Raw genomic sequence first — 21238 nt, forward strand, 5'->3', positions numbered from 1 at the left:
CCTCTTTTCTACAAGCTAGCTCTAGCCCAATAATGTCCAGTCCATGGAGATCAATGCTTTCAGGCTCTACTTCCATGATATGAGTTTGATTCGTGTCTTCTTGAGTTCCTTCTGAGATTATAATGGTAGCCAATGTCTCATTCTTCTCCGTTTCCATCGGAGTTTTCTCTGGATCAGTCTGGCACTTGCTGAGGATGGTCGGGATTTGTATGGGAGTCTTTGAATTGGGAAGGGAAGTGGAGGGGAGGGGGTGGGAGGAGGAAGATGGGCTGGTGGGGTTGATATTATCAGGTATGACTATGTTTTCAGGGAGATCTCTGAGAGATTCAAAGCTGTTCTTAGAACCAGGGTTATGGGATTTGGGCTGCTGAGGCTTAGAGGCATTTTGGGGCTTTTTCTGAGTGCGCTTTCTGTAGGAGACTTGGGTGAAGCCATCATGTGAGGGAGGGTCCGATGTTTCCTGCGGGCTTGCTTTAGCAATGAGGGGACAGTCCCTGAACAAGTGCCCTAATGCATGACATCTTCGACATCGGAACGACACATGTTCATAGTCTAGGGCCTGCGTCCATTCCTCATCGCGGTGCGCTAGGGTTATAGAGTCAGGAAGAGCTTCATTAAGACGAATAAAGACACAGATTCTTGCATAGGATATATACTTACGGGTTTTTGTGTCCTCCGATGCTCTGATATATTGTCCTATTCCATCTCCTATGCGCTTCAGGTTGTCCTCTTCCCAATATTCGTCAGGGAGCGAATATAACCTGATCCAGATCGGAGCCCATGTGAGATCCTCCTTATCAGGGTTGAATCGGGGTTTCCAGTTTGTGATATAGAGACCAGCTGAGTTGAAGAAATACGGACCCCCTCCCAGGATTCTGAACTTGTCTTCTAGACAATAAAAGATAGCAGTGAAGAAGCCCTTCGGTCCCAACTGAAGGGAGACATCTCCCTTTGGCTTCCATTTAGCCGCGATCCAACCATTTAGGGCTCGTTCTGTTGGCCAGAACCCTATAAATTTGCCGATGACTGCATGGTCTGTCATGAACTGGATCCGACTTTCAATCTTTTCGCCGGATAGTTCTATGCGCGGTCTGATCTTGGCCACCGGTCGGCAGGTGGAGGAGGTGACTGGAGGTTCAGTCGTCTGGGTCTCCTGTTCTTCAGGTTTGTCACTGTCACCCTGAGTTTGCTTCTTTCCTTTGCTCAGAATATTCGGATCCAGCGTTCCAAATGTTACTTCAGGTTCCTTGCTGTGTTGTGAGGGGGAGGGCTTTGCCGCCCCCCCCCCCCCCCCCCGGGGGAATGAGCCATCGCTGTGCGCTGTACTTCTGCAGCTCTGTCACTCTGCTACTGCAGAAGATGGACAGAGCCTGGGCCTGATCCTTCGTGCAGAGTACTCCGTTGCAGAGTAACGCCCTGCAAACCCTAGCACCGTCGAGTCATAGCTCGATCAACCACAAGGAATCCAGGTCTCTAGGCATGTGATTTTGACTAGAGGTATCTGTTACAATTTCAATATTTTTTAGTTATTATTTTGCATGCAACTCTGATTTATAAAATAACTTCATTCTAAATGTTATTCTGACTCATTTTAGAAAAGTGGGCCTCTTCATAAAATAAGTTATTTGTAAAAGTGAGCTTATAGGGAAACCTAGTGGACGAAAAATATTCTTATTTTTATTTTTCTACAACATGCATTAGCACATGGGACAACTTCTACCTTCCATGTGACATTTTTTTAATGTTAATGAATTAAAGAAAGGCATAACTTTCACATCTAAAGTATGCTTTCAATGTCCTTATTTTGAAACAACCCATTTTTTCAAGAGCTTTCCATCGAGATAGTCAATTTTAACTTTAAAAACCATATTATTTGCATATTTTAATATGACCACTTTGAGTGAACTCTTTCTTACCAATACCAACTACTTCTCATGGAAATCCCACATGGAGGATGTACTAAAAAGTAAAGGATTGTATCATATTACCTTAAGAAAAGAAAAATCCCCAGTGATGTTGATAATAGATCCAAATGGGATAACAATTTTGGCGAAGAACTTCGATTAATCAAAATGACTATTTGTCATGATTTGTGATTTCACATTCAAGGAAACAATGACCTAGATGAAGTTTGGAAAAATTTGAAAAATATATTTGGTCAACATAATGTGATTATATCTCATTATATTGAAAATAATATCATGAATTAAGTCCTAATGGTTTCTCTTTCATTGAAGATTATTTATCTAAGTTTAAAGCAATTATACATTTAATAAAGATTGTCATGTTAAACTAAAAATGGGAACATCATGTATTTTATAATTATTTCCTAACTTAGTTCTACATATTCTATTTTTTCATCTACATTTTATGCCATTATAAATCTCTAGGGTCTACATATCAAAAACATTTTGTTGAACATTTTTGTGACTCTATTATAGAGGAAAAACAAATCTTGCATATTAGAGTGATCAACATTGTAGGTACATCTAGCAAGGCCCTAGTGGCCCAATAGAAACATAAAACCTAGCATCCAAAGAAGCAACATTATCAAAACAACAAGCAAAACAAAGGCTCCAAACCTTTTTAGACAACTTTTACTCCCAATAGCAATAGAATAACAAATCAAAGAGTATGGACACTTACAGAAATTGCAATTATTTTAGGAAAGATGATCATATATTATTTAAAAATTTTAAAAATATGGAGACCTTGGAAGCAACAATGAAGAACAACAACATTTAATATTATTCTTCTAACACTTCTCCTTATGGACATGCGATGTTTTCTTATAATTTTGCCTTCAGTGTAAATTCTGCTTCTTCTTTTGATGAGTAACTTATTGATTCTTGAGCATCCTATCATATGGCTAAGTATAAAGCCATTTTTTCTTCTCTTAGTGATTGTAACACCCAAAAAATATTTGTTAGTGATGATGGATCTCTTAGTTTTGTAGGGTCTAGAACAATTTAAGTAGATATTAGTCATTTCAATGATGTGTTATGTGTTCCAAGTCATTCTTGCAACCTTATATCACTTTATCATATCACTCATTCATGTGAGGTAAAACAATAGAGTTTTCACCTCACTAAGTTATAATTAAGGATTTAAAAGGTCCCAAGCATGCCATTGCCGCTAGAATAATTTATTATATTACCAAGTTGTACAAGTTTGAAAAATTTTGGTCATCCCCTTATGCCCTCATTTTTTATTGCTCATAATAATGACTTGCAAAATTCAGCATGTGTGATTTAGTCATTTAAACTATCACTCATCATAGAAAATATTTCATGAAAATATGGTGACTGGTCTTCCTCTCATTCATTATAGAGATGATGTTTGTGCTAGTTGTGTTTTCGACAAACATCATTAGGGAAATTTTGACAAATGTGCCTCTTGGTACACCTCATCCCCTTTGCATTGTGTTCATTGGGATTTGTGTGGTCCACTTTATTCCTATATTTCTTTAGGTTCAAGTACTTCTTAACTTTCAATGAAGTCTATGCCAAAAAAACTTGGGTTTACTTCTTAAAACTTAAGGGTGAATTTTTTTTTGACTTGTTATTATCCTACAAGGCCCTTGTAGAAAAATAATCTAGACATCAAATGCAAAGATTAAGAACATATAATGGATGTGAATATGTCAATAACGAATTCACAATTTATTACATTGCATAAGGGATTCAAATGCAAAATATTGTTCCATATACACCACAAAAAAATGAAATTTCTCAAAGAAGGAATTGTACATTAAAGAACATGTCTAATTTGAGGATTTAGTTTAAGGGATTAAGTCTTCATTATTACGTGGAAGCAATAAATTATGCAAATTACATAGTAAATCATGCACCCAAAGAAGCTCTAAAAAATATAACCACAAAAGAAACATGGAATAACATTAAGCTAGATGTAAGCCACTTCCATATATTTGGTAGTGTAGCATGGGCTCAATGATGAAAAAATGAAAAATTTATAACCTAAAAGTGAGAAGTGTATTTTTGTAAAATATTTGTTATCTCCAAAAAATGATCACCTAGCCATTTTTAATCAGGTGGATCGAAATACACCATGTAGATTTAATCTTACCATAATAAAACCACTTTCACTGTGGAATAACTTAGTAAACCACTTTTATTAAATTATTTTATGATTTAAAGAAAAAAACCCCATCAGAATAATTAGTTAAATCATTATTTATTTAATTCTCAGGAATTAAATCATTATTTAATAATTATTTATTGTCGCGTTTGACTAAATCCCTTAGGAATTTTTAAAATCAATCATTTATTTAAATTTCCTTATTTCTGGTATTAGAATAATTATTAAATCACCATTTAATAATTATTTTGATTTCACACCTTTCTTATTTCTCGTGAAATAATTAATAAATCATTTTATTTGTTAATTATTTTCAAATAAAGGAATTTAACCATTTTAAATACCTTTTCCTTTTCCAATAAATATAGTAAAGTATTCCAAGTAGTTACACATGAATTTGGTTAATAGTATTTTATTATTCTCCAATTTCGAGACTAACTCCATACTTTTCTATAAAAATGAGGGGTTTTCATTCATTCTTCACCATGATCAAAATCATCGTCAACATTATCGTCATTTTTCTTGAGCTCCCATTTTGAGTTCTCCACTTTTGTTTGGGTTTTTTACATATTGAGAGAGAGAATCAGTTTCTAAAGCATCAAGGATATCAAAGGACCCATCCCACAGAGGGGGACTTACAGACCAATATGTAGATCTCCTTCACTAGGTGTTATCAATAAAATATTTATTCATTTAAAATAGTCTTTCCAATTGGGTTATTATACTGGATACTTTATATTGTTTCTTTCTATTTTGGATTGTATCTTCTTTTACTGCAGGTTTTCTATTTGTGTTGTAGATCTAAAATGACAGTAGCCATCAACTTTTTGTTACGGTCACTTGTCACCTAGTGACTTAAGTGAAGTGTTTTTGGTACACCTTCCAAGAATTTTCACACTAACAAATGACAACTCCACTAGTGTAATAACAACATTCTTGGGTGACTGAAGTTTCAAAAAATTTCAGGGTTTTCTTAAGCTATTTTTAGCCTCTCAATTTCTATTTATAGTATTAAACCCTATTTTGTCAAATTTTCAAATTCTGGTGGGTTTATGGTCATTTCCATAGGTCAAGGGTGCCAGCCAAGCAAGAGACGACAAAATATGTGTAAGATCTGCCAACTGAGGCTAGCGGGGACATAGTGCACTTTTCAACCCCATAAGTGAGTTGCAAAGCATATGTTTTCAATAGAAAACTACGTTTTCCCCATAAACAAGCCAATACCTGCATTTTCTACCTTTTTAAGAAATTTTTATTTTTTTTACAGATTTGCTGAGAGTGTTGTCTGCAGACTGGTTTAGGTACTTCATCTCTGTTTTTAGTCTCCCTTAGGCCTGGATCCACTTGATTTGTTTCTTTAAGGAAGGAAAAATCCCCTTAGGGTTTAGAGTACACCTCCACATTGTTAGGAAGTGATTTGTTGAGTGATGAGTCTAAGGTTTTCAACATTTTCAGCCACTCGATTTCAGATTTGATCCATTACTCTTTAGATCTTTGGATAGGTTTATTTTACCTTTTCTCCCTTTAGAATTTGGGTTTGCCTTTCCCCTTAGGATCCCCTTGAGAATCCTCGGTCTTGGAGCTTCACGCCTATCTTTTGCAACATTTTTCACCTCTAATTTTTGTTGTTTGTCTGCATCATTTATAGCAATTTAGAAACTTTATATCCCAACCCCTTGACATTAGATATTTTTGGCCTGTTTTTGTGTCTTTGAATAGATTTCTTTCCCTCTCTTGCTTAGCTTCTTAGTAGCCCTTGTGGGTGGGGTTTTGTGTGCTTGATTGGCTGTTTATTTTTCTATCATTTTTAGATTTATTTACAATATTTCAACATTTTACTTTCAGCAGCACATGGCATCATGAAACATGATTAATTAACTCATCCACTTGACACATTATTTTCAAACACTCACATCTTAAGAGAACGTGAGCTTGGTTAACACCACCAAGCAAAGACTTGAGACACTTCACCTTAATAAATCAACACACATATATTAAGCCCACTTCGGCATTAGGGCCAAACAATCTTTGTAGTGTAGGTGTAGGGTTGGTGGGATAGACTTCCAATAACACCCATCGATCACTTCCATTGAGACATAGAAGTTGAAATATTAGGGAGCTTAAAATACTTCATCATCCCATGGTCAGAGTTGGAGTGCATCAAAAACCAATTCAGAGGGGGTTAGGCTAGGTCATCGTGTGAGTAGTTCTCCTTGAGGCTACCCAAACTGTGGCAGGTAATTTCATGTGGTGGATGACTACTAAGAAGCTCAAGACTCGACCACCCCTGTGAGATGAAGGTAATTGTAGTGACCAATCTTAGAAAACACCTTATAAGACTGGTCGTGGGATGTAGTTGGTCCTCTACCCCACCTTTCTCTAGATCACTCTGCTTGCGCAGATAACATTTTATCAAGTAATAAGTTCTTTGGAAGGCCATCTAAAATAATATATCTAGGATTTCTTGAGGATTTAAATCACCTATAGGCTAGAGGTATTTTTCTTTGAGAGGACATGTTTTCTTATATTAGAGTATCATAATTAAAATAGTTCATTTACACGTAGCACCACTACATTAGGTGTTTTCTTGTTGTTTGTTTCTCTTTCATTCCTATCATCATCCTTAAGCTTAGACACCATTGCGCCTCCAGGGAATTTGTCATGTCGAATTCGAGGTCTTTACCCTCAATTTGTTAGGACACATTACTCCTCCTCATTGAGTTATAGTTCATCCTCCCATTCCTCCATCGAGTCATAATTCTGGTTCTGATTTTGATTCTGATAATTCATCCATTGAAGCCTTTGATTATGCCTCTTCTCAACCCCATATCGCTATAATGTCTAGCACCAATATGGGTGAGGGAACCTAGGGTTGTAACCCAGGTGCTAACTAGGGTATTCCCACTAACGGAACCCTAACTAGTGTGGTCACTCATACTACCTTACTTCCTTTTATGGCTAGTTTAAGTCTCCCATATTTTAGCCATCTTATCAATGATCCCCTTATCCATGATCCCACATGGTCAACAATGCCTACTAAACTCCCTTAAGACATACCCAAGTTTGAAGAAAATCCCGAAGAAGATCCAAATAATCATGTTTGATCCTTCCATATGTGGTGTTGATCCGATTCCATTACCGAAGACTCCATTCATCTTTGTTTATTCCAACACAGGTTCACTAGAGTTGTTGCTATGTGGTATGTCAACTAGCCCAGAGTAACCCATTCCACTTTAGCGACTCTTACCACAACCTTTCTTTCATATTTCTAGTTACCTATCCGTTATGATACCAGTATCAAAATTTTTACTTCTTTCTATCAAATGTATGCCACATGCTTTTATGACTGTGTTTAGGAATGGTGTAGAAGGAGAAGCATATATAGAGCTCACGACTTTGAAGACCAAGTCTATATGTATTGGTTTCTTAGATCATTATTGGCCCCCATTGAAAAATATTTCTCATCAAAATTCCCTCCATCTGAGGAAGAGGCACTCCAAATAGCTCTAAAATTTGATCTGATTTACGCCCAGTTAGGTTATGTTGACACTGTCATCCCTGATCTGCCTCGGCTTGGTGCTGTTAACGCACTAGGGGCATCTCATGCCACAGATGACATAGTTGAACCCTTTCACACCCTTAACCATATGCTCCACCTAAAATGAGTTATGGTCAACCTTAGGGAGAGACCAACTTCATTTACAATTATCCCTCCCCTAATCCTCCTTGAGGAAATCCTTATTCAGGTATGTTACATAGTAATTTGTCATTGGCCTCATATCCCCTGATCTCAAATAAAGTCAGTCCCTGAGCGACATCTTCTCTGTGTTATTCATCAAATAGATGTGTTCACATCTTCCCAATCATTCAAGAAGATTAAAAAATTCTCTTTAATTATGAAGATTGACCCTTTTTACCCATGTTTCAAGATCATCGCAAGTAAACCTCATTTTGTCTGCGATGATTCTTTGTAATGAACTAGAACTTCGTGACATCGTCTTAGGGGTACATCTCTTCCCTGCGATGATTGAATTTTAGGGCTTGTTGCAAGTCCTCAAGACCTTTCTTGCAACAATAGCTTTGAATACACTGTTTCCCTGCAATGTCGTCAGTGAGTGTTAGTGTATGACTTGCAACGATCCAAATATGGCGAATTATTTCAAACATAATGCTTCTGGGTGGTTTTGGAACTGGTTTTTGGGTCAAGGAAGTTCACCTTTCCTCCTCTAGGATGGTGGTTCCATCTTTTGAGAAACCTCCCTTGAGGACAAGCTCCATATCTCTCATTTATGGAGGCTCCTCCTCTTATAAAAGCACTCTCGATTGCTATGATCAACTAGTTTTTGCTATTAAGCAAATTAGCTAGCTTTGGTGTGAGTTTGATTAGTTTGCAGTGTGAATTGATGATAGTCTAGTAATTGGATGTGGATTTCCTTAGCTTTGTATTAGTGCTTTTGACTGAGAGAGAGAGTTATCATCCACTTGGGAGACCCTTTTGAGAGTGAATGCTTTAAGAAACATACCGACTGGACCCTTCGAGGAAGCTTGCAATGTCAAGGCTTGGTTGTAAGCTTTTCTTTTATTCCTTTTAATACAATCAATGTTGATTTCCTATGTCATGTGTAAAATATACTTGATAGCTTATGGTTCCTTGACTCTGTAAGTAAATAGATCAGTGTTATGTTCTATTACGTGTTTTGTTGTTCTCTTGTGTTGTTTCAGGTGAATTGCTCATCGAGGAGAAGGAAAGGATAACTAAAGCGACGCAATGAAAGCTCCATCGAACACGAGTTTGAGGTAGGCTCATTCAACAATCACTATTTAAGGAAATTAGTTGTTGTTTTTTCTTGTTGTGACTAGAACCACTCTAGGGCTAGAGGGGTTTCCTCTATCTGTAGAGGGAACATTTCCTATATCACAAGTTGGTGACCATACTAGGGAGTCCTTTGTGTGTTGTCTCTTGATTCTTCTTGATAGAATTACATAGCATCTTTTGGTTTTGGGGCTAAGCCATCAGTGTTCTGGGTTACCTGAGTCAATATGGTAGTCCCTTTCACTGTTTGAGAGATAAGTCTGGTCTCCTTCAGGTGTTTTTGCTTTGTTTTCAATGTTTATAACTTAATAGCTACGACGAGTCACGCCTGTCCTCTTTGGTAAAGTTGTACATCGTGGATATCTTGTCATACAGCTACGATGATTCCTAAAATCAGACCGTCGTCAAAGATAGGTGTACTCTTGCGATGACATCGCTAAGTTTCTAGCTTTGTGCCTGCGACGATTTGGATTTTGTCTTAGGCTGCTAGTTTAACTCCTACGACGATTCTTGAAATTGGACCGTCTCTGAAAACAGGTGTATTCTTGCGACAATGTCTCTCAAAAGAGGTGTACTCTTATGAATGTCTCAGGTTGTTAGTGTTGCACCTGTGACGATCTCTATAGGGTTAATTTTTACAACCCTGCCTCTTGAATAGACCAGTGTAACTTGTCCTTTGTTGTCTCTTACATCTTGTCAAGCTTGTTTTGATTGTGTTTGCTAAGGTATATCATCCTTGATTCCATTTATCTGAGTTTTGGGTTTTTTTGGCTATGTGGCCTAAGCCTTTCAAAGTTTCGTCCAGAAGTCACTTATTTTGGGTTGCTTGTCCTTCCAGGATTCTGAACTGCATCCATAACCATCTTGTTGGCTTGTTTGAAGTTGTTTCCTTGCTGCTTGTATATCCTTTCTGATTGGTCTATAGTGATTGGTCATTGAATTAGTTTGATGTGTTGGTTTGATTTCCATTCGCTATTCAAACATAGATTACATTTGTTTTGATCATTCAGGCTTGCATTCGCTTGTTTGTCATTAGAATCCAAAAAATAAAAAATATTGCATTCATACAATATAAAAAAGTGAAAGCGCATTTTCATTACTGAATTTTTCATGATTGAGGAATTAGAAGAAAATTTCAAATCTTTCATTAGTAGTTACAGGATAAGTGCATTAATGCATTGTGTTTCCTAGTGATTAAATTGCTTGCATACACTACTATTCTTGCATTTTCTTGTCTTGGTTTGTGTTCGCTTGGAAATGTACTCCTTACCCTCATTTAGGTAGTTGTTCATCGAAAGGAATGGTATTGTACTCATTGTAGTTGCATCCTAGAAATTGTTGAAATACATTCAGTAGGGCCTTAAAACCAAAACTAAATCCAAGATTAACTCTTAAAATCTATTGAGTGAACTTAACAATGCATTGGAACTTAACGCATAATTATCTAGAGGTCTAGGCTAGAGACATGCTATGACATCGTTAAACCTAGTTACTATTATGTTCATTAAGGTTGGGTGATTCCTCTTTTCATGATCCAATAGGTACTAGTACAGACTTGTGATTCCCATACCGTCGAGTATATATTGGGAGACCCCACTAGGTTACCATCCTATCATCCATAGGAAGCCGAGTCTATTGCTGTACAAATGGTAATGCACCAAACACAAGATTTGGGAAGATTGACTGCCCTACGGAAAGTCCTTGGTCATTTCGCTTTCATTTGATCACCAAGGTGTATATGCCGTTTTGCAATTTCTCTGGTAAACCTCTTTTCTAGTACCCCAGAGCAGTCACTTTCATTCCTTTTCGACTCCTTAAAAGTAAAAGGATCATCTAAGCACTTGTCCTTTCAGGCTCATTAAACCTCAAAAGCGATAGAGTCACCTTTTCATCCTTTTCTTGACTCTTGAAAAATGAAAAGGTCAAGTTTTGTTCTTATGTCATAAAAATTTACTGCCCACGAAATATTTCTGGTTATAGTTAGGGTTCTTGGTTATACTGTGAGTTCAGTTGACGGTTGTTTCCAATGGAAACTTTTCCAAAGTCTACCAATCAAGGTCTCCCGCCCGGATGGGAGTCCTGGTCCTTTTCCTTCTTCTAGAAATACTGGTGCTCCATATATAGAAACGTTGTCCTTGCCTGGGTTAACCATCAGTTTGCCCGTTTGGTTGTTTTCAACCTCGGTGGTCGCTAGCATCATGACTCCTATTTTGCCGTCTCCTTCATTTGAATCATGACATGATGATTCTAGGGTTGAGCCTTTGCCTTCTTACTTTGTTTCTTCATCCTCTTCTCCTACTTCACCTGGTGAAAGTTCCACATCCAGTAACCAGGAGGCTAAGAAGAAGAAGATGAAGACAAAGAAGAAGAAGTTAGATAAGCGAGAGGCCACCCATGCAACTATTGCTATGAGTAAATCTTAGGCCGGAAGACCTTCTGATCCTCCATGGAAGGTTAAGTTTCCTTGTAAATTGTGCAAGTGTGACCATATTCTTTGTGATTGTCCTAGTATTCCTAGGGTATTAGAAGTATGGTCTCACAGTCTAGCTCATCCCTCATTTCCCTTTGATGTTAATGTAAATGTTACATCCTCAATTGGTAGTGGTAAGAAGAAAGGGAAGATTAGATTCCCCTGTAGGCTATGTGAAGGCCACCATCACCTTCACCTTTGTCTGTTCATAGACAAAGCTTCTGCCATTTTGGAAAGTCTTACAACTTCTTCACCCCAACTTCCAGTTGGTTATCAGCAGCTCTCTTTAGACCCTCTCCACGTTGACAAAGAGATTGACTTGGATTCGTCTCTTGTCCATCTTGCTCTTCCTAAGCCTGGTTGTGTTATGCCTATTCCTAACCAACCATTGGTGGAAAAGAGTGTCGACTTGGTTTCACCCCCAGTTTTTCACTCTATTCTAGAAGAGCATATTGATCATACTACTCATGTCCTTCTCATCTCGTCAGATTCTCCTAAGTCCAAGAACAACCCTCCTATCCCAGCGAATCAAGAGAGTCCTTCTTTGATTCCTGTAGAGCATGGGGGCACTCATATGATACCCCTACCAAGTAGTTCTATTGTTTCCTTTGACTGGAGTCACTTGACTGCATTTCGCCTTCCATCCTATGTGCCTTTCTAGATTGCAGTACACGCCTATAATAAGGCAGTACTTGACACTCTCTTGGACGAAGGTACGTCTATTAGCTTCATGCCTTCCACTACTTGGAAAGCTTTGGGTTCCCCACAGCTTGTGCCTGTCACTCAGAATCTGTTGGCTTTTGACAGAGGAACTCATCAACCTTTAGGGATCCTTCCGAAGTTCCCTGTTACTTTGGGAGGTAAAATTGTCTATATAGACGTGATGGTTGTCTAAGGTGCATTGGAGTTCAGTATTGTCCTTGGCCATGACTATATTTATGTCATGGGGGCTCTTGTTTCTTCGCTTTTCTGTGTGGTTTATTTCCCACATAATGGAAGAATTATGACTATAGATCAATTGTCGTTCTTTAGTCACCCAGTGCCTCCTGTACAGCCATCATCCCGTATCGGTTCTCATCCACCCGCAGTGCCTTCCCTGTCATAGGTCAATTATGTGGCTACCCATTCCGTCTCTGCATCGAATGATGATCATGCAGATGGTCTCATACATCATGACATGTATTCCTCCTAGAGCCTGGTTCTTCTCCCCAGTTAAGATCTCTTGGGAGTCATTTTCTCGTATGGCCCATGAACCAGAGTACCGAGGATAGTTTGTTCCTATGTCAACCTCATTAAAAAATGAAACCAGGCATAGAGCATAGTTCCTAATATTGTTTCAAGCTCATTAAACAATGAAACAAGGGTTATGAGGATAATTCTTAGTCTTGTGTTGACCTCATTAAAAAATGAAACAACTCCCTTTTCCAAATCGAGTCTTTGATTAAGATCTCGTAAAATCTGAGTCAAGTCTTTCCAAGATCTCGAAAGTGAACCTTCATTCCATCCACCTCGTTGAATGTAATGAAGCTTGGGGGGCATGTACCTCAATTTGAGTCATTATGCTGGGGGCATGTGAACTTATAACAAGCATATTTTTTCGTTTCAAGCTTGTGTAAACATGAAACCAGATCTAAGTAGAGTTCTCCATGGTTCAAGCTTGTGTAAAAATGAACCCATACCCGATTTACATCTCGTGATTGCTATTTTTATCCGCTAAATTCTACTAGATGAGCCTTGGTTGTTTCATTCCATTGCCACCATCTCTTTGGCTGATCATATGCTTTCACTTGGTTGTTTGTCCTTTCCTGAGGGACCGTAGCGATGAGTGGTTTTATTAGCTAGCCTCTTGACCATTACATGTTTTGAGAAATTCAATCATTGTCAAAACCAGTTGCTATCCTCTATACCACTCGTTCCTCTAGGACAACTCCTCTTTAAGCTCTTTTTTGACTCGTTAAATAAAATAAAAATGGAGGTCTGCTTTCAACTCTTTTCCGACCGTTTAAAAACAAAAATATGGCCAAGCCCTTATCGTTTCGAGCTCATTCTTGGTTATGAAACATCGTGTCTTTAGTAAGTTTTCTACTTTTTATGATTGTGTTGGATACCTATACTAATAGGTTTCATATTTCATGATTGGCCAAGGAAAGTCCAAATATGCTCTGCTTTGGTATTACAAAGATCCCATATTTCCTAGAGAACAAGAGGTGTGTAATCTGTTTCAGATATTGAAGACCTTTATTTCAATTTTGTGGATGATTCAACAGTTTAAACTGGATCATGCCATGTTTCAATTTTGAGTTATAGAATAGAGAAAGAAGTCTGTCCAAACTGCTTAATCTTGGCAGACTAGTAGTTTAGGTAGAGGAGTAAAGGTTCCCAACAGCTTAATCTGGGACCTTGGAAGAAATAAGGCTAGAAGTAGATAGAAAAGAAAAAGAAAAAGCCAAAGAAAAGAAAAGGCAAGTAAGGGTTTGCAAGTCCAAATGCACCCTCTAAGGAGAAACAAAAAATGCTAGGAAAATAGCTGGGTAAGCAGTTGTGGTTGCAGAAAAGGTATTTTCACCATTACACATATGTCAAGAGGTGTTTTGCCAAGGCAAAAATCTGTCAATAGACAAAGTGGTTAAATCCATCAAATTACAGCAAGGAGCATAACTAACCTCCCTCTTCCCCTCTATTCCATTACTAACACTCCCTTTCTTTAGCTGAGATTTATGAAGAGAGATCATGGTTTTATGATGGTTCTTGTTCTTTCAGAAGCCACATGTCCTGTCTAAGATCTTTTCATTTTGATCTACTCTCAAAACTAAATCAACTTTACATAAACTCAGTAAAATCCCCTTCATTTGCTCCCCTCACTCATATTAACCTCTAATTCTACTATATAGCTCCCTTATCTTACCCCTTCCCCTAATAATACTAACACTATGGTGTATAAAGCCCTAAATCTTATAAATACTCCCTCCCCTTGGCATTATAGCCATATGTTCTTCAGAAGGGACCAAAATGACCTCTGGTCACTTTGGTGAACCTGTCCCACCCCACTCCCCCTTGCTACAAACCAACTCGCTCCTCAAGCCACCATTTGCATTGTAAAAACCCTTGTAAACCCTCTTTTACCCTTAAAAACTTTGCAAAAATTACCCAAAGTCTAAAAAACCCGCCTCTGGCATATTTCCAAAAGGTTAGCGCATTATTTGTTTTAAACAAAAACATCAAAAAACCAATGAAAAACCCACAAGCCCAAAGTTTTCCGCCGCGCATATAGCCTGAGCATGTGGATGCTCCGCCCACCGTCGGATCAGATCTTAAAGATCCGACGATCCACAATGATATCGGAGCTGCCCCTGTAGCCGTCCTTTACCGCCCGAGAAGGTGACGTTGCGTCACGTCACGGGCAGGCCACGCGTCAAGCAATGAGCACTCTCGGAGCCGGGTCTGACAGTTTTGAGACCGTACCTAAACCGCCCCGAGAGACTGTAGCAGCTAGCCCTAACCGTAACCGCTACGGTCCTAACCGCCACCTGTTTCCCATCAATGCATCGCCACGTCACGTTCGCTTGTACTCGCCCCTGCTATTCGTCCACCTGGCCGCTGACATGGCTGCCACCTCATCGCCCCCTTGGACCAATAGTCTACCGCCACGTCACCCGATGACGTCAGCTGACGTCACCTCACCTTGACCCGCCAATGACGTCATGCTGACGTCATCACTAAAAAGCGCCAAAATGGTAAAAAAGGTCCATATTAACCCAAAAAAGCCGTGTTTTTCTCACTTTTCACTCCTGTCGCCACTGTTCTCTCTGCATGACCGTTTACGTTCGAATTTCCGCCAACCTGCTGAGTTAACCCGGGCGACCTCCTCAGCAGCAACCGTGCACGCCTGCGCAACCTCTGTTCGTCAATTAACAGGTATTTACCGTTGTTCTGCCCTCCATACGACTGTTATTGAAATTTAAGTTGCTCAGAAGGCTAAGGACACCTTACAAACTATATTTGCACCGCCCATTTCCCTCTGCACGTCCACAATTGTAACTGTGAAGTCTAAAAACACCAGCCAAGCCATAATACCTGTAATTTCACTCAAAAACAGCGTTCACTGCGTATTCCCGGCAAATTCCTTGTTGACCTCAATTCACCCGCTGAAAGAGGGCATAGTGACACCCACAGTAGCCTTGGCTCCTAGTATAAGCAGTATTTCAATTGCTGCTGTATAAACTCCTCCTCTGATACTTAAATTTCACGACTATTCTTACAAAAAGCACTTCTGTTCTGTGCTGGTGCTTTTACAAGCCACTTTATTACAATTGTTGAACTTCAAAGAATCATGGAGACTCCTATTGCTCTAAATATCAAGCCCCTCAATGCTCCTCACCAGGAATTAGCATGGAAAGCTCTGGGAGACATGGATTACCAAATGCTGGACTGGTTCCCTATGGGAACCAAATACAATATCCAGATGATGAATGAGTTAAAAGCCCAGCACCTGAGTGGGGCAGACATCTTGGGAATTTGGGACTCAAATTTGCCCATCTACAACCTTCCCCAAGTAAATCCTATGCCAGAACTGATCTACAGCTGCCAGGAATGCTATGACCCAAACCAAAGAGCTGTCATCAGCCCCACAGGCTCAATCCTGTTCCAGATTACCCCAGAGAGTATAAATGGAATGCTGCACTTCCAAACTGCCAAGCAATTGGCCCCCATCTTTATGCAGAATTTGATAAACAAAGGGACCAAGCTGTCAAATGACCAAATCATTAAAATCAATCAGTTGTTTGTAAGACCAGGCTCTGAATCAGTCAGAACCCCTCCTATTGGGTATCACTACTTGAATGATTTGGGCAGGATGTTAGTGGATTTAATCAGTTATGTCCTAGGATTCAGGGGAATGGAGGATGTGGATGATAGCCTAATGGCAATGCTGTCTATATTCTCTCCTGGTAAGCCCCCAGCTGTACATTATGACTATGCAACCTACATTGCAGATAAAATCCATGAGCAGTTTATGAACTTGAAGAGGGAAAGACTATTCAGGTATACTTCATATATATACCATCTATTCTTGTTCTATCAGCCAGCCACCTTCTCTTTTCCTTTGAAGCAACTCAATGCCCAGGGAAATCCAAGATCAGTTGTGTTCTGGACTTCTGTTTTTCATCATACCTCTATATCACCTTACACATACACTGAGTTTATTGACTTATTCATTTATCCAGTCATGACAGTATTGCATGGTACTCCTCCTCCTAGACTAACTGATGACATGAGAAGAATTCTCCATTTGAATAAGTCCTACAGCATTGGTAATTGGTACTTCTACCAAAACCACACAGTCATCAGGATATATGGCTGTGAGTTGACCCCTTTTAGGTTGCCAAGGTATGTCCCCATGAGGCTTTTTGCCTTGGAATATTTCAGACAGTTTGGGAACTCAGACTACCTGCATTTTCAGAGCAAGAACAAGAAGTCACAGCTAAAGGTGAGGAGCCAGCTGGGTTCTTTCCTATATAACAGAAAAGAGGAAGGGTGGAAGGAGGCAGACAGTATCCTGGAGGGCCTCAGACTGCAAACCAGCTTTGAATGGATACCCTATGACCCCAATCATTCTATCTCCCTCAGGAGGATTAGATACAAATTGGGTAGCTATGCACACAAGAGACAACCCGAGATTGAACAGTATGCCAATGCATCAAATTGGGAAGAGGGTACCCTAGAGGAGGAAATTACTAATGAAGAGTTACTTGAGAGAGAGGCTAGAAATATGCAAAAGGAAGCTGACTTGGAAACTTGTGGACAGGTGCCCCTCTCCTACAAAAAGCAACTTGGAGCAGCTGCTACATCATCAACAGCACAGCAGCAAACTGCCGAGAAAGCACCACAGACAGCAAGCAAGGATAAAGGGAAGCAGGTGGAACAGCCACCTCCATTGACAGAAGAACAAGTGGATACATTGCTACAGCAGCAAGAAGAGATGGAGCAGCAGGAACTCGGGCAGCAACAGGAAGAGGAACAATTTAGGGAACAGCAGCCCTTGCAGCAAGAAAAAGTGATTGATGCTCCAAGCTCCACTGAGCAACAGGCTCAGACAATAGTGCCTCCTAGGGCAGAAACTACTGTTGATACCTCAGTCCTCCAAACCCCACAAAAGGAGGACTTAACCAGGAAAAGGGATAGAGAGACTCCCCTGACTTCATCCATCAATCGGGGAGAGAAAAGACAAAGACTAAATGACTCTCAAGAGGATGACATAGCCGTGAGGCAAGCAATGGGCATGGGCCCACCCAGTGGAGAAGTTTCGGCCAGTTCATTTCAGCATGAACACGATAGAGCCGTGGGAGGAGAGGTCAGCTCCTCCAGCCAGCACAGAGAAGGACAGTCAAGCATCAAACAGCAATTTATTGACATTAAGAGGAGGAGTGATCCTATTAAAGTACAGCTGTACAATCATTTGCTGAACCTGGCTCCTACCAATCAGCAAAGACTCATGTCTGCCTTTGATGTAAGTGAAGGCAAGATGATCATGAGTCACTTCATGCCCACAACGCTGCATCCTCAATCTACCTCGGATTACCTAAGAATCAACATGGAGGTTCTGGCCAAAGACATACACCCTATGGATAAGATTGAATTACATAAACAAACTGGTGAAATGGTGTATGCCTCCTTGGCAGATGAAACGTTGGAGAACTACAAATTGAAGAGCAGCCTTGATAACACAGCATCTCAGCTGGAATTGGAGAGAGCATCATCACAAGCCAAGGACAACAGGATCAAGTCCTTGGAAGAGGTAATTATAGAAATAGGACATGATCCTAAAGATGTTAAGGGTATCCAAGAACTCTTGAAGCTAAGGGATGCAGACTTGGCGGCCCTAAGAAAGAAAATCAAGCTTCCAGCTACCATCCATCCTCAAACCGATGAAGTTGCCCAGCAAAGGCAGGAAAAGGATGCTATAGATCTACTGATATCCCTGTACAAGGAGCTGGTTCGGACTCAAGACCAGCTAGGGCAATCAGAAGCTGCAAAGGCAGCATTACAGACAGCTATGAAACAAAAAGAAGAGGGCCAACCCTCCCAGCCTCCTCCTGTGATAATCAACCTTGAGGAAGTCCAGCCAACAACTACTCCTCCTCCTCAACAGACAGGGCCTACAGCACCACCTACAGCACCATCTACAGCAACAACTACACCAACAACAGGGCCAACTCCTACTCTGGATATGCAGAAGCTGCAAGCTGAGATCCAAGTTCTTGAATCCCAAATGAAAGAGCTTGATGAAGTCAAAAGGTCTTTGACCAAGGTGAATGAAAAATTTGACAAAAGCAAGCAGAATGAGGCAGCAAAGGAAAGAGAGGTGAAAGCTCTAAAAAAGAGAATAGCTGAACTAGAAAAAGAGCTTGCACTAGAAAAAGTAACAGCAGAATTGAAAGCAGTCCTCTGGGGCAACATTGGTCGATCCATCACCAATCAGTGGCAGTATATTGAGACTATGGATGAGCAAATAGCACTCATCACGAAGGCAAACAGGGAGGTACAGAGAGCAAGAGCAAGCCTTGGCCACATGCCAGATGCTGCCAGCAGAATGATCAATATTTTGAATAACAAAACTAGCTCTCAACTAGCCACCATGGGAATTACTAACAGGACTGAAACAATTTCAGTAGTTAAAAGAGTCTTGACACTAAGAAGCCTAATTGGAACGCTGGAGAGGAGAACACAGGATATGCAGACCGAGATCAACAAATTCCTGGACAGATTTGTGGCATTACAAAACAGAGGCCTCCCCAGCATATTAAGCAGTGTAGGAAGGCTGCTTACTCTGGAAAATTACATCAAAAGGGTTGATACGCAGGCTGCAGCACAAATAGCAAAACAACCCAGTACCTCAGCTGAAACAGGGCCAGCAACAGGGCAGAATTTGTATGATAGGGTGGATAACCTGTTCTTTATTATGAATGAAATTGATCACCTGTTTGATACCCCACCAAATTTCTTTAAGTATACAGAGGCAGATGAAACTTTGGGGGCAATCATAAGACACCAATTGCCCACACAGGAAGAGTGGAGGAATTTGACACAGATAATTTTATCAGGCCAGAACCTGTAGCGCTAATTTTTTCCAGTATATGAGCAGTCATGCACAGGCAGAATTTTGATAGATAAAATCTACAAGGAAGAGACAGATGCTGAGCCAACTCAGCAGAGCTATTTACTCACCACAGCAGCAGTCACAATCACAGGTGACAAACCCAGAATACAGCGTACAAGCCATAAAGTCGGGTTCCCCAGCATTTAATCAAAGTATCTCAACCGACTCAGCAGATCCCAAAGGCCAAAATATCTTCTGACAGAACATTAAGACGCCTTTATCTTGTATTCAATGCGGTAATAAATTTCTGATAATAATATCTCAAAAGTTGGTGAGAATATTAAAGTCTGAGATAACTTAGAACTCAGATATTTTGTAAACAATCGCAAGTATATATTCACCCCTCGCAGAAGCTGAAGGGGTTGTTGTTATTTTCTTTTTTAGAAGTCTCACTTGCTGTAAGATTCTCAGAGAAGTAATACAAAGGGAGAATGGAATTTCCAAAGCTTGGTGTATTTGACGCGTTGTGATGAATGGTGAATGTTGCAGGATTCCAGAGTGTTTCATAAAACAATAAGTCTTTCTTAAATCTCTGTGTTACATGTTTTTCGAGTCTTTTGTTCTCTTTCATTGTTTAAATGTTTTACACTTAATAGCAAAGTAGAAGAATAGTTACAGGATTTAATCACTGATTACCCTGAACTCAATCTGAGCTATTATCCACGTTTTCTTCAGATACAGTGAATGAAGTGTAATTCTTAATTGCTGCACTTTAAAACTATATCTTTTACAGTGATAGACATCCCCAGGATTCAAGTTTTGCTCCTGAGGCATCTATCTGTTTCTCATACCTAGTTTGGTGGAAATACTCGAATACTTTAGTGAAAATTCTTAATTGCTTTCACTGGTTTTTTCACCTGTTTGTGTTATAAATCAAAATTTGTTCTATGAAGTATCCAAATGGCCCTATAAGTTGCACCAGTTCACCTCAAGGTTTCTAGACACCTATACAGCCATAGACTCCATTGCCCAATGATATTTGACTCTTTGAAAACTACATCATAAGACCTAAAAGAAACTCTTCAACCAAAACATAAACAAAACCTGTGCATAATAGCTAGCCTAAAACCCTATCATAAACAGTTACAAATCATAAAGAGAGAGCCCTCTCTGATCACAGTTTGGCTAGAAACAGTGATCCAAAGATTGGTTAGTGGTTACCCCGGCCGTATTCCCTTGGGAGTCATAGGGAACAACCTGGGTGTTAACAGATTGGAAACACTATTTACGAAACGTACTCATTGACCAAAATGGTCAAGCAGTTCTCTCAAGTATTGTTTTCTACCTTTTCGGGCTTGAGAGACACAAACGTATGAAAAGGGCCTCCCTGGAGTTTTCTTTTCCATGTCATTTTCAAACTCTCTAAACATGAAAAAGACTCTGAGTTTTACCTATGTCAGACTCGTTAAACCTTGATGACGTTGGACTTGTCACCATGATGAGACCCGAGCTTCTCCTCCCTAGGGCTCATTAAAATTTCACTAGGTTGGATTTATCCGAAGGACAAACTTATATTGCAAGCATATGCTATCCCCTTCAAGATTGTTTTTCAAAAATAATTGGGGTACTCGCCAGCAATGGTGGGGGGAAATTTGGAAATATTCCATAGGTTACATATGGCAGATAGTCACTCTTGAACATCGACACTTTTTCTTCTTGCCGAGTTTGGGATATCCTCACATCGTCATTGGCCTTCCAAGGT

Source organism: Pinus tabuliformis, chromosome 8 (assembly GCF_031772625.1).
Source record: "Pinus tabuliformis cultivar Carrire ecotype Pingquan chromosome 8, CPIR1, whole genome shotgun sequence".
Lineage (NCBI taxonomy): Eukaryota > Viridiplantae > Streptophyta > Pinopsida > Pinales > Pinaceae > Pinus > Pinus tabuliformis.